At 34.3% G+C, this 15,504-nt stretch overlaps 2 pseudogenes; one reads left to right on the top strand and one right to left on the bottom strand.

Annotated features, from left to right (window-relative positions):
* Positions 1-2,333: 2,333 nt before the first annotated feature.
* Positions 2,334-11,219, bottom strand: LOC126878601 (piwi-like protein Siwi; annotated as a pseudogene).
* Positions 11,220-14,240: 3,021 nt separating this feature from the next.
* Positions 14,241-15,487, top strand: LOC114336530 (piwi-like protein Siwi; annotated as a pseudogene).
* Positions 15,488-15,504: the final 17 nt, after the last annotated feature.

Below are 15,504 nucleotides of genomic sequence, written 5' to 3'. Positions count from 1 at the left end.
TATTCGAAAAACCTTTGAGAATTAATAAAAAGTGAGTTATAGGTAGGGTTACCATACGTCCGGATTTCGTCCGGACAGTCCGGATTTGAAAGGCATGTCCGGATTGGCGTCCGGATATGAGAAATGTCCGGATTTTTTCTTTACTAAAAAAATGTAAAACAATTGGCCCAACGGTGGGAAATTTCATTCTTTATGGTAGTAAATGGCTACCTAAATAAGAAACCCCAAACACTCATGACAAATGGAAAGAACTATTTGAAGCATTTTCTAAAAGCAACGTTTAATTGTGCCATATATGCATTTCGCATATAGGTATGTACAATGTAGAGGTAGCAACACAGTGAAATTCACATTTTACATTTTCTACAACCCTTGGATTACGCCTGTCCGGATTTGGCCTTAATAAATTATGGTAACCCTAGTTATAGGTGATGCAATATATATTTTTTTTCGGCTAGTACCCAAATCTATGTAATCAAGCTCAAATAACGGGAAAACCGTGCATTTTATAAAATATATTTACTGAACACTTCTCAAAGTACTTAGAAATATGTATCAAATGAGCTCCCGGAAAAGTTGATACCATTAAACATTATGCTACAAACATTTTTCAAAGTTTAGGCTCCAAAAATTTGGAGACTAATTATTATATTATTTATATAAGTTTTTAAAATTGTTTTAAGACATTTATATAAAATATAGCAAAAATGTATTTGAATATTATGTCAAATGTGCCCATTAATTGGACACCCTCAGTCTCTGTCCATATTCAGTTTATACAGGGGCGGTTCTAGACCAAAAAAAGTGGGGGCAAGGGAACACAACCGGTGAATAAACAAGATAACGTGCCTTTTTAACGAAAATTATAGTACAAAAGTACTGTAAAAACTGAAGGGCGGGGCAGCTGAAGTGAAAAATAAATAGTATTTTCAACGAAAATTTTGATTTCGTTTAGAAATTCGCAAAGTCCGTTCGTTCGTTCCTGCGTTGCCACCCCTGCAATATCTGGAGCTTATGTATATATATATATATATATATATATATATATATATATATATATATATATATATATATATATATCCCGTTCACAGCGTAATACGCCTTTGGGTTCCCGTTCGCCAAGCCTGTCTATTCTGCCAGTCTTCTTCAGATAGATTTCTTGCTGACATTGCTTTTGAGATTCCTTGGATCCATGTTGTTGGTGGTCGTCCTCGTTTTCTTTTCTCTGGTGGTACCCATTCTAATATCTTTTTGGGTAGTCTTTCTTCCCCCATACGTCTAACATGTCCGTACCATATTAGTTGTTGTTTTTCGATGTCTTCTATAATTGATCTTTGTACTTTCATTTGTCTCCTGATGTCCTCATTTTTCACATGTTCTAATCTAGACTTTCCCGCTGCTCTCCTCCAAAAATCCATTTCAACTGCCAATAGGTTACCTTTAAGTTTTTGTGATAACTGTCACACTTCTGAGCCATAGACGATTACTGGTTTTATTATGGTATTATATATTCGTTTTTTCGTTTCCGGTCTTATATTTTTTTGCCATAATACTGAATTCAACGCACCTATAACTTGTTTTCCTTTGGTTATTCTGTCTTTTATGGCTTCATCACTTCGTCCTGTCTTTGTCAGTTTTACCCCCAAATATGTACATTGGTCACATTTCTTAATAGTTTCATCTTCTAAGTCGAGGTCATCTGGATTATTTTCTCCTCCTACGCAAAGATATTGTGTTTTTTGGACATTTACTTCGAGGCCCCATTTTTTGTACTCTTCCATTACTTTTCTAGCCATATACTCCAGGTCTTCTTTGTCTTGGGCAATAACTACCTGGTCATCTGCATAGTGCAACGTATATAACGTTTCATCCCCAATAGATAGCCCCATCCCTTTACACTTCTTCTTCCAGTGCCTGAGTGCTTCATCGATATATATGTTGAACAGTATGGGAGATAAACAACAACCTTGCTTAAGTCCTTTTGTTACCTGAAAACCATTAGACACCTCTTTTCCTATTTTAACTTTTGCTATGGAGCTTATGTACCGATGTCAATGTAGTTTCTTCTCCTGAATCCAAATCTGAAAACGGCATTTCGATATCTCAAACCATCTTCGAGATAAACGACCTCAAAGACAAGTTGCATCTCGGGACAGCAATTTATGATTTTTTAGCAAATTTAGATAGCGAGATAATTCTACAATGGAGACACTGTACGTAAAATTGTTAATGAGTAAAATAAATTTCAAAAATATATTACTTCATATAAACTCTTCTTCTTCTTCTTTTTTGAGTGCCTCTCCTATCGGAGATTGGATATCATTAGGGCGATTCTAGGGCGATATAAACTCTAAAAGAATTGAAATATCAAATAAATAAATATTACTTATTAATTTTAATGTAAGTAATGTTAAATGGCAGGTTACAAATTTTTGGTGCTGTCTACCCAATGATTTATGTATTATGTATATTATATTTTATAGTATACAGTGTGTCTACTTAAGTTGGACACATATATTACGGGACACTTTTTTATTTTTAATTTTACGAAATAAAGTTATAATTCATAAAAAGTTCTGCATCGTCTAAAACCTACGATTCAATCATCAGATAGCAAATTTTATCTATATTATAGGAGGTATTTTAAAAAATATAAATTTCGCTCAAGATTAAAGTACCTTTTTTTCACACTGTTGTAAATTATTGTTACTACGAAAAATTGTTTGGAATTAAAAACTGTGTTCTAATATATGCAATAGTTGTTATTATAATTAAATAATTAATAATTATTATAATAATGTAACTATTATCTACATTCTTCTAATAAAAAGAAAATATTTAATTTTTTTCTCAAATTAGTGATACCTACCAATCATCATTTTCATTTATAACTCTTTTATTATTAATTTTACGAACAAAAATTATTCTTCATAAAAAGATCTGCACGGTCTAAAATCCAAGATGCAATCATAAACATAAGATTATATAAAATTGTATCGATTTTAGTCGATGTGTAAAAAATATGAATTTTGCTCAGGAAATTCGCTCAGTAAAGTGCCTTTATAGCTCACAATATTTAAATAGTATGATATAATTGCTCATTAAACATAATTTTTAATTCTAAACAACTTTTCATAATAGCAATTTTCCATATTAGGAATTTAAATACATAAAAAACAAAGTTTGCGTTATAATAATGCTCGCATTTTTAACTTGTTATATTTAAATTGTAATAAAACGAACTTGATAATAAATTATAATCCTAACTTCATTCTTGAAATTCCTTTAAAAATTATTTTGTTAAAAAATTTCAAAATAAATGTATAAATACCATATGTTTTAATTTTCACTTTTTCCTAAAAACTCGAAACGGTTCTCTTATTTTCATCATCACTTGCTTAGCTTTGATGTTAAACTTCATCTGGAGCTCACTTGATAGGTATTCTTGAGTACTTTGACAAGTGTTCAGTAAATATATTTTATAAAATGCACTGTTTTCCCGTTATTTGAGCTTGAATACTTAGATTTGGGTACTAGCGGAAAAAAATATACATTCCATCACCTATAACTCACTTTTTATTAATTCTCAAAGGTTTTTCGAACAATAAATCTCTTTTATTTTTTATTACCTTCAAATTTGGTAATCATAACTATTTTGATAAAATTTACAGTTTTTTAATTATTCACGAAAAACCGCTTTACATCATGCATTTATTTCACGAAAAATTCACATCTTTGATCTTTAATAACTCAAAAAGTATTGATTTATTTTAATAATTAGAAGTAACAAATTTTGCTTAAAATTTGTCCCTCTATCGATTAGTGGGGTTATTTTTAATAAAATAGTTTTTACCCACGAGAAGGGGTGGCATCCACCCCCAGGGTAAAAGCGCACGTTGGCACCATATCAGTTTTGTTTCTTGAGTTATGCTCTAACTACTCACCAATTTTCATGCAAATCGATGGAGGTTTAACAAAATAGAAGGTGAAAACATTTAATGACTGCACCAACTTTCCCCTTTCATCCCTTATACTTCCTGTATCCACTGAGGTGTCAGCCTCAAAGGGGTCATAGTTCTCAATATACAATAGACACATTTCACATGCCAAACTCCATATTACTTATGACGATGATTTCTCGCCTCTAGCTCTCCGTCTATAAGTCATAATGTGAAAATCCGGACAAAGTGCGATATGAAAGTCTGCTCCTCACATATTCATCTGTACTTGCACACTTTTATAAAAAAAATGCAAAATTTGGTACATTTTTGCATTTTTTATACATATTATGCAATTTGCATATTTGCCAAAGTCAAATTATAAGTAAGTATGTAGAAAATTCTGTAATTAGAATTGCAGACTAAAAAAGAACCAATAAAATTCCTTCAAAACTGATGTTAACACCCCTTTATGTTGGAAGGGGTATTAAAAAATGAATCCATTAATTCCATTGGTTGTACATTATATTTATAACCAATGAAATTGATTATCCTTTTATTATTAGCTTTGCTCCTCCCCAGAGCGCTAGACGATTGGCCATCACAGTGATATTGAAGACGCAGTGAATGTTGCGCAGAAAGGAGGGAACGGAACATCCTCAACAATGGAATAGAATGGCGCGATACTGTGTAAGGAACATGTAAGGAATTAATTTAAATTCTATGAATTATGTTTTCAAAATAAATGTAATGTAAAATGTATAGTATGCCATATTCAAAATATATCTATAAGTTACTATTTTATTGGCGGGATATCCCTAATAGGTATACAACAGTACATACTAGATACTACATAAAATTAGAAAATTTAAACCTAAAAGGTTTAAATTTTTAAACCCTAGGTCCTCACCTAGTTTCACTAAAGCTTATTCATTCAGTAGGTAGGTACCTAGGTTCATATAGGTAGTAGGCCGATATATTATAAAAAAAATAATATTCTATATACCTATAGGTACTTACACTATCTATTAAAGAACAACATTGAGAAAAATAATCCGTATAGGTATCTACAGGGTGATTCATTAAGAACATCCAATCTCTTGAGTTGTAGATTCTAGACCTCAAAATATTAAGATTTAACTCAAATCACTTATAAAATGTCGCTCGTAACTGAGTTATGGTTTGTTCAACAGTAAATGGTTTGAGTTCAATTAGTGCGGTCGTAAATATTATTAAATTTATCTGACCTGGCCCATTGTTAAGACCCACCCGGAGCGATAAGCCACCGAGGTAGACAGAGTTGGTCTTTTGCAATTAACACTGACTAGACGGTACTCCCATAATAAAGCCTAAAATAAATTTTACCTGAAACCGGGCCTTTTATACTATTATCGGTTAATCCGGGCTGTTTATAGTGGTAACTAATTGAACTTAATTATAACCATTTACTGTTTAACATACCATACATGGAAGCGTTCAAGTATTACGTAACGCAATTTTTGAAGATTTTTGACCCCCCTCCCCCATGTAACGCACCGTAACGTTTTTATGTACCCCCCTCCCCCTACCTAAACGTTACGTAACACCCAAGTCACCATTTGAACCGAAATGGGAAACTAGGTTGCGAAAAGTACCGGAAGCCCGGTAAAAGAACTTTGTTATTATTTTAATCGCATTTGAGGTAATAATAAAAACTTACAATCATCATCCAGCCTCAAAAGTCCACTGCTGAACATAGGTCTCCTCCCCTCGTTTCCAACCACGTCTATCCTGCGCCGCTCTCATCCAGTTTTTATTTAGCTTTCTTACGTCGTCTGTCCATCTTGTAGGCGGTCAACCGGCGCTTCTCTTGTCTTCTCTTGGCCTCCATTCCAATAACCTTTTTGTCCATCGCCCATGTGTCATTCTCGCTATGTGTCCTGCCCATCTCCACTTCAAGTTAGCTATCTTTTGGTGACGTCAGTCACCTTTGTTCTTCTCCTGATTGACATTGACCGCTCCATTCTTCTCTGCGTTACTCTTAGTTTGGTAGCCGAGGCTTTAGGTAAGGTAAATGTTTCTGATCCGTACGTCAAGACTGGGAGGACGCACTGATCAAATACCTTTCTCTTTAGGCATATGGGCAACTCACTTTTGTTTCTCTCAGTTTTCCAAAAGCTGCCCACCCAAGAACGATTCTTCTTTTTAGTTCATGTGTCTGGTTATCCCTGCCAATCGTAATTTCATGTCCCATGACATGAAATATGTCCAAAACTTAGAATAATAATCTTTTATTACTAATTTTACATTTACATTTTCCCTGCTTGGCCCAATCCTTACATATATTTTTTGGCTTCATTCTTTATTGTTCTTCTCATGCATTCTTCTATTTGATCTTTTTTAATAAAAACTTAAAATAAAATAACATATTTTTTATTTCAATATTTTATTTTGCTTAGTAAAAATTTTTGTGTAACAAATAATATACGATGTTGCCAGTAGTTTCGGAAAAATAGTGAAAAAAATGTGTAAAACTTTTTGTTCTTCAACGCCCTGTAGGTATCGTGAAAACGCATGCCGTTACAAAAATTTTATACTAAGCAAACCCCAATTATTTTTCAGTTTTTCACCTATCTTAGAGATCGTGTTACCTTTTTCTGAAACACTCTGTATATATAAGAAGGCACTTATGGAATAAAATTATTTCTATCCTTGTTTTAATCAATTTTAAAAAACGCTGAGACCCGTAGATTTTCATATATAAAAATGTGTGCTTTTAAATTTAAATGTACAGGGTGATTCATGCAAGACTACCGTAGTCCATAAGCTTTATTTTTTAACACCCTGTATATTTTTATATGTTTAAAAGCTGCTTAACAATCTGAATTTATGGTCTTTATGAATAATACAGGGTGATCATTTAAAATTATAATGTATGGAAACCACTTATGGAATAAAATTGTTTTTGTCATGTGTCATTATTTTAGAAAATTATAAAAACGCTATAGGATACGTCAACTTTTAAATTCAACTATGGACTATTTAAACATAAATTTGAATATCAGGGTGATTCACTCAAGTCTAGCATAGTCCATTATCTTTAATTTTAATTAAACACCCTGTATATTTTTGTTTTTTAACAACCTCATCTCAAAAATGTGTATTATGTAGGGTCTATTATGAATAAAGCAAGGTGAAATGTTGAAATTCACTTGAAATTTTTGAAATTTTGAAATCACACTTTAAATAAGAGTATCTACTATTTTTTTTTTCAATATCTATCAATTTTCTAAACTAAGTATCAATATAGTGGGTTTTGTATTTAATGCTTTTTATTTAAAGACATTTTTAAATAATTTGAAAATTTGCGTATTTAAAACATTAGTGAATACCTACTGCAGAAAACGATTTCAGAAAACAAACATGATTTATGAACATGAACATGCGTAGTTCCCTTCTGCAGCCTCTTAAATAACATCTGTATCTTTTAATCTTTTGTTGTGGAGACAGGTCCATCTAATTATTAGAAACACATGTTACTGTCCTTCATCTGTGTTACAAATTTTAAGATTTTTTCACTTGAATTTCACTTGTATTTACTATTATGTATTGTCCTGTTGTCGGAACATGAGCGGAGCGTGAGAGTTCAACATATACAATTCAGGGGTCTATGTAAAACATAAATGAAATTCCGTAGTTTTTTTTCATTTAAGTTAAAAAAGAATCCACAAGGAAAAAGTTTTCCTGTAGTTGGCTGTATACCATGTAATACAAAAAATAGTAAATCCTTTATAAAAGGTATATATTTACGTTAAAATATATACCTTTTATAAAGGATTTACTAATCTTTTAAAAAAGAATGTTACGTAACGCGCTGTTCGAACCACCTCCCCCCATGTAACGCGCCGTAACGTTTTACAAGACCCCCTCCCCCCAAAATGCGTTACGTAATACTTGAACGCTCCCTATGGTGTTGTATTTAAAAATTTAATTAGATATTTTTACCCAACGCTTTAAAATTATTTGACATATCTATCGTTGTCATACTTGGCAGAACATGTAGGTACCTACCGTACATTACATTCTAATAAATTATAATAAATAAACGTTTCTGACTACTACCAGAGGTGTACGACAGGGGACAGTGAATGGTTTACCCTTCCCAAATTCCACGCCACTGGCGAAATTGCTATTTTAGCGCAATTTTTCGATTTTCCAATACTTTCTATGTAAATAATATACTCTTTATTCGTAACGATAAAGTCATTAGTTTTCGAGATAGGTATCTAGGTATTTGAAGTTGAAAATGAAACGGCACAGCTATTTTGATTAATGTAGGTAGATACAATTTTTATACCTAATTATTTTCATGTTATACCTTTTATTTCATACATATAAACGTAAGATTATTTTTTTAATTATATTGTCAGTATTTTAATTTAAAAAAATTGGTCGATTTCCATTAAATTAAAATCGACCAATTTTTTTATGAGTAGAATTACGCCTACTCGTATTCTCAAGTAATCAATCCACTTGAGTTAATCGTCTATTTCTCTTAAAATTAATCAGATGGCTAGTCTAGGATATTGACAGTAAAAATGGTAGAAAACCACATAATTTTTGATATCCATTGATTTGCTTGAAAAAGATACCCCCCATTAAGATAGGCAAAATGCCTTCACTCCCAGAAGTCAATATCTCCAATTTTTAACATTCTATGTGATTAAAAAATACAACACAATTTCAACCCTACACCCTCCCTCCACCCCTTCCACCTATAAATAATAATAATAAAAAAACGAATCTCTTTATTTCATAAGCTGCATTTTATATCCTAACAGTTTTCCCGATAAAATGTAAATTCTAGTCTACGTTTTTTTCACAACTTTTGTCAGTAGATCTTTTCAGCATACAATAATTGGTCTTCTTCTTCTTGCAGTACCGTCTCCTATCGGAGGTTGGCTACCATCACAGCAATTTTAACTTTGTTGGCTGCAGCTCTGAACAATTGTATTGAACTGCACCCGTACCACACCCTTAAATTTCGCAACCAGGAAATCATCCTACGTCCCACTTTCTCTTCCCCGAGATTTTTCCTTGGATTATGAGCCTTAGCAGTGAGTACTTTTCCCCTCTCATTATGTGGCCTAGATATTCCAGTTTTCTCGTTTCTACTGTTTTTGTGACTTCGCATTCCTTCCCCATCTTCAGCAAAAAACGAGGTATGCAATGGGATATCGGACAGCCCCAATTGGACGATTGGTACCTACACTTTTCTAGATTACTTAGTATTCTCTATTCTTTCTCCACTACTGTTCCGCCAGACATTCTGCGAAATATCTTTCTTTACCATGCTTCCAATCTGTTCTGTATATTTTTGTTCTTATATATTCCATGTCTTGGCAGCGATTAACATTGTGGGTGTAATTATTATAGTCTTCTATACTCTTATTTTTTGTATTACGAGATATATCTGTGGCCTTAATTATTTTGTTCATGCCCCCAGCACATCTATTGCTCTTGGTCAGTCTCAGGTTGATTTCAATTCCTTCCGTACATGCCTGGTCAATAAAGGTAAGTACCTACCTAAGTAAAGATATTCGTCCACCTTCTCGAATTCTACCTCTAATTTAAAGGAGCTCCTGGTGTATATTCCTTTTTTGCTTAAACTGCGTATAGAACAGTGTGTTTTTGAAAGTTGCTCAGTGACATGGTTATAATAATGAGTCATAGCTTTATCGAGTGTAACTACCATTGCAGCAAAACTGCTCTGTTTCTTCAGGGTGTCACGACAAACATCATAACCGACTACCATCACGTTTGACAATGGCATCACGAATCACGATACTCCATGGAGCACCTTCAATCGTAAAGTTCAACTGAATGGCTACCCTTTAAACTTTTGTAAGTGCTTTGTACAATTCCAAGGAAGAATTCGCCAATATGATTCGATTATTTACAATTTGTCCAGTGAGACAAAAGTTAAGATATTCTACAACTACAAACATTGCAAAAAGCTGCTCGAGGTATGCAGTGGGATATTGGGCAGCCCCAAATGTTTGACATACCAGATGACAGAACAAATAGGTTCTGCACTGCTATCGAAAATGTTGGTGCGAGAATGGATCCAACACTAATAATGTGTGTTTTGCCTACTAATCAGGCAGATCGATATGGATCAATCAAGAACAAGTGCTATGTTGATAGAGGAATACCCAGTCAAATTGTACTAAGAAAAAATCTGGCATCGAAAGGTGTGATGTCAATTGCAACGAAGGTAGCAATTCAATTGAACTGTAAAATTGGAGGTGCTCCATGAAGTATCGTCATGCCAATGTCAAACGTGATGGTAGTGGGTTATGATGTTTGACGTGTCACCCTGAAGAAACAGAGCAGTTTTGCTGCAATGGTATCTAGACTCAATAGGGCAATGACTCGTTATTATAACCACGTCACTGAGTAACTTTCAAAAACGCACAAATAATCTCTGACAGTTCCTGTAACTCTTGTAAATTACAAGAAACTGTCAGAAAATATCACTGCATTTTTGAAAGTTGCTCAATGACATGGTTATAATAACGAGTCATAGCATTATATAGTCTAGCTAGATACCATTGCAGCAAAACTGCTCTGTTTCTTCAGGGTGTCACGGCAAACATCATAACCCACTACCATCACGTTTGACATTGGCATGACGATACTTCATGGAGCACCTCCAATTTTACAGTTCAATTGAATTGCTACCTTCGTTGCAATTGACATCACACCTTTCGATGTCAGATTTTTTTTTACTACAATTTGACTGTGTATTCCACTATCAACATAGCACTTTTTCTTGATTGATCCATATCGGTCTGCCTGATTAGTAGGCAAAACACACATTAGGGTTGGATCCATTCTCGCAGCAACATTTTCGATAGCACTACAGAACGTATTTGTTCTGTCATCTGGTATGTCAAAGATTTGTGGGTGACCGATATCCAACTGCATACCTCGAGCAGCTTTTTGTAATGTTTGTAGAATATCTTAATACTCGCTCTTTTGTCTCAATGGAAAAATTGTAACTAGTCTAGTCATATTGGCAGAATTAAACATTCTTTGAGCCCTTAAGTCACGGGTCCAGTCCACCTTAGGTCCAGCGAAGTACCTTGAGTTATTGGCTGCAACAATGGTTTCCATGGGAAGAACTCTTCCTTGGAATTGTATTAGGCGATCTGCTAATTTGAAATCCCATTTTCTAAGTTCCCTGACAGCTTCAGGGCATCCCATGAACCGCTTACAGAATTCTTGCAATTTCCTCATCCTTACTTACGAGTCCAACGCGAGTAGGATCTTTCGATATCCTCCAGCATTTCATTTAACCAGTTATTTTTCTTCTTTTTATTTATTGCGTTGGCTTTGTTTCTCGCTATTTTGTATTGTTCCCTGTTTTGTTCTGACGGTTTGTTGATCAATGCCATTCTGGCTGAGTTCTTTAGTATTCTCTCTGTTTCGCAGTTTTGATCGTTCCAGTTTCCAGTCTTTATTCCTTTTTGTTGTTTTTTCCTTCCTATTATGTCGTTTACTGGTTTACTTGTTTTGCTTTTTAATTCTTCCCATCTTTCATTTAGATATATTTGTAGGTGGTTAGTTAGTAGGTTGTTGTAGTTACATTTTAAAAGGTTAAGATATAATTTTATTCATCTGTTGTTTACAGTTTTCTGTTATTTCAGTCTGTTCTAATGCTTCTAGGTTCCATTTATTAGAGTTTGTTTTAGCTTGTTTGAAGGTGGTCCGTGTCCAAAGAAATATAAATCAAAATATTCAATAAAAAAACTCTTTTTTTTTTAAACTAAACTTCAACTTTACTTTAAAAGTTTAAACTAAACCTTTTAATCCAGTTAAATTACTAGAATGTAATGTTTGTATACATATACTTATATTATGAAGTACATAAGCAACGAATAGTTTCAACCAGGGTGGCTTTCGTGACAGATCAACCTTGTGGGGGCTAGTTTGTCACTATTTGCGTCACAAAAACTATAAGCGAACTTTATTTTCTTTTTCTTCAGGTGCCATCTCCGCTACGGAGGTTGGCAATCATCATAGCTATTTTAATTTTTGAGGCAGTAGCTCTAAATAGTTGTTTTGAGCTGCATCCAAACTCAGGTTCTTCAACCATGAAATTCATCTTCTTCCGATGCTTCTTCTGCCATCTATCTTTCCCTGCATTATAAGTCGTAGGATGCCATACTTCTCGCCCCGCATCACATGTCCGAGATACTGTAGCTTCTTTTCTTTAATTGTAAGTTCAACTTCCTTCTCTTTACCTATTCTTCTCAGTACTTCATTGTTTGTAACTCTATCTACCCAGGAAACCCTCATAATTCTTCTATAGGTCCACATTTCAAAGGCGTTAAGTCGTCTCATTGTCTCTACATTTAACGTCCATGATTCCACTCCATAGTATAGAACACTGTAGACGTAACATTTTGTTAGGCGTACTTTAAGAGCTAATGTTAAATCTTTGCTACATAGGACCTTTTTCATTTTTATAAAATTAGAACGTGCTTTTTCGATTCTGACTTTTATTTCTGCAGTGTAGTCATTATTTTCTGTTATAAGTGTTCCTAGGTAAGTGTACTTTTTTACTCTTTCGATCTGCTGGCCCTCTACTATCAAGGTTTCGTTAGTATTATGGTTGTTTTTACTAATTTTCATATTTTGATATTGAGAGAGAGTCCGTACTCCCTACTACACCTTACTATTTTACTCATGAGTCTTTGCAGGTCTTGTAAACTATCGGCTATTATTACTGTATCATCTGCATATATGATGTTGTTAACTAAGACTCCATTTACTCTTATGCCGACTGTTTCATCTTCCAGAGTTTCTCGCATTACCTCTTCAGAATAAGCGTTAAATAATAGAGGTGATAGTATGCAGCCTTGTCTGACTCCTCTGTTTATTTCCATTTCTTCAGATGTTTCTTTTTCAATTCTTACTATTGCTCGCTGATTGTAATAGAGGTGTGTTATTAGTCTTAAATCTCTTTCATGTAGGTTTTTATTTTTTAGGATTTCCATGAGTCGATCATGTTTTACTTTATCGAACGCTTTATTGTAGTCTATAAAACAGACGTAAAGAGGATGGTTAACATCCAAACATCTCTGTGTCAGCACGTTGAAGGAGAATAATGCCTCTCTGGTACCCATACCATTGCGGAACCCATATTGAGTGTCACTAATATCCAGCTCCAGTTTAGAGTGTATTCTGGCGTGAACTTTATTTTAGATATAACTTACTTTAATTTATCTATGCCGATCTTTTTACCCGTGGTAATTTTAAAGGTTATTTTAAGATCTTTATAAGTTCCGATAAGTTTTTGATGAAAAACTTACCGTTTTCCGGTTATTCAATATCATATGTTTGGATTTTTGTAATCGATGACAGTGGTGGAACCAGGATGATCCTAGGGGGGGGGGTTACAACTACTTGATGGTCTCTGGGGGGTATGAAATAGTAATGGTGTTAGGCGTATAGAGCTCAAAGTACATCCAAATGGGGGGGGGGGAGTTATAACCCCCAAAACCCTCCCCCTGGTTACGCCTATGATCGATGAATAAAAGTCTTCTTTAAACAGCCATAACTTTGTTAACATCAAGGTTACAGTAATAATAAAAACACTAATCTCTTTGTTTCATAAGCTGCATTTTATATACAGACAGTTTTCCCGATAAAATGTAAATTTTCGGAATTATTAGCGAAAACTGTTTAAAAAAACGTTTTTGTGCCCCATAATATGTAATATTAAATGTTATATGTTTATAACATAACATGTTTTTCGACTGTATAGCGTTAACACCCCTTTTAGGCCCGTCTCTGGATGGATAATTTCCATATTTTTCTGTTCTTAGCTGTCAGTTTCAAATCTCTCTGAAATCTTTCATCACTACATCTCTCCATTTCTTTCTTGATCTTTCTCTCCGTTTTTTGCCCTCATGTACTCTTCAACCAATATTCTTGATGTGTGTATTACTTTGCATTCTTCCTTTATGTCCGATACATTCTAGTCTACGTTTTTTTCACAACTTTTGTCAATGGATTTTTTCAGCATACAATTGGTCTTCTTCTTCTTGCAGTACCGTCTCCTATCGGAGGTTGGCTACCATTACAGCAATTTTAACTTTGTTGGCTGCAGCTCTGAACAATTGTATTGAACTGCACCCGTACCACACCCTTAACTTTCGCAACCAGGAAATCCTCCTACGTCCCACATTTTTCTTCCCCGATATTTTTCCTTGGATTATGAGCCTTAGCAGTGAGTACTTTTCCCCTCTCATTATGTGGCCTAGATATTCCAATTTTCTCGTTTGTACTGTTTTTGTGACTTCGCATTCCTTCCCCATCTTCAGCAAAAAACGAGGTATGCAATGGGATATCGGAAAGCCCCAATTGGACAATTGGTACACTTCTAGATGACTTAGTATTCTCTATTCTTTCTCTACTACTGTTCCACCAGACATTCTGCTAAATATCTTTCTTTACCATGCTTCCAATCTGTTCTGTATGTTTTTGTTCTTATATATTCCATGTCTTGGCAGCGAATAACATTGTGGGTGTAATTATAGTCTTCTATACTCTTGTTTTTTGTATTACGAGATATATCTTTGGCCTTAATTATTTTGTTCATGCCTCCAGCACATCTATTGCTCTTGGTTAGTCTAGGTTGATTTCAATTCCTTCCTTACATGCCTGGTCAATAAGGATACCTAAGTAAAGATATTCCTCCACTTTCTCGAACTCTATCTCTAATTTAAAGGAGCTCCTGGTGTTTATTCCTTTTTTGCTTAAAGTGATTTTTTAAAAGTTACTCAGTGACATGGTTATAATAACGAGTCATCAAGTGTAACTACCATTGCAGCAAAACTGCTCTGTTTCTTCAGGGTGTCACGACAAACATCATAACCGACTACCATCACGTTTGACAATGGCATCACGATACTCCATGGAGCACCAACTCCAACCGTAAAGTTCAACTGAATGGCTACCTTTTAAACTTTTGCAAGTGCTTTGTACAATTCTAAGGAAGAATTCGCCAATATGATTCGATTATTTACAATTTGTCCAGTGAGACAAAAGTTAAGATATTCTACATCTACAAACATTGCAAAAAGCTGCTCGAGGTATGCAGTGGGATATCGGGCAGCCCCAAATCTTTGACATACCAGATGACAGAACAAATAGATTCTGTACTGCTATCGAAAATGTTGTTGCGAGAATGGTTCCAACACTTATAATGGCCTACTAATCAGGCAGATCGATATGGATCAATCAAGAAAAAGTGCTATGTTGATAGAGGAATACCCAGTCAAATTGTACTAAGAAAAAATTTGACATCGAAAGGTGTGATGTCAATTGCAACGAAGGTAGCAATTCAATTGAACTGTAAGATTAGAGGTGCTCCATGGAGTATCGTCATGCCATTGTCAAACGTGATGGTAGTGGGTTATGATGTTTGCCGTGACACCCTGAAGAAACAGAGCAGTTTTGCTGCAATGATATCTAGACTCGATAGGGCAATATCTTAACCTTCGGATGACCAAGC

Source organism: Diabrotica virgifera, chromosome 10 (assembly GCF_917563875.1).
Source record: "Diabrotica virgifera virgifera chromosome 10, PGI_DIABVI_V3a".
Classification (NCBI taxonomy): domain Eukaryota; kingdom Metazoa; phylum Arthropoda; class Insecta; order Coleoptera; family Chrysomelidae; genus Diabrotica; species Diabrotica virgifera.
Note: the sequence above shows the minus strand (reverse complement) of the source record. Positions and strands in the feature narration are given on the sequence as shown.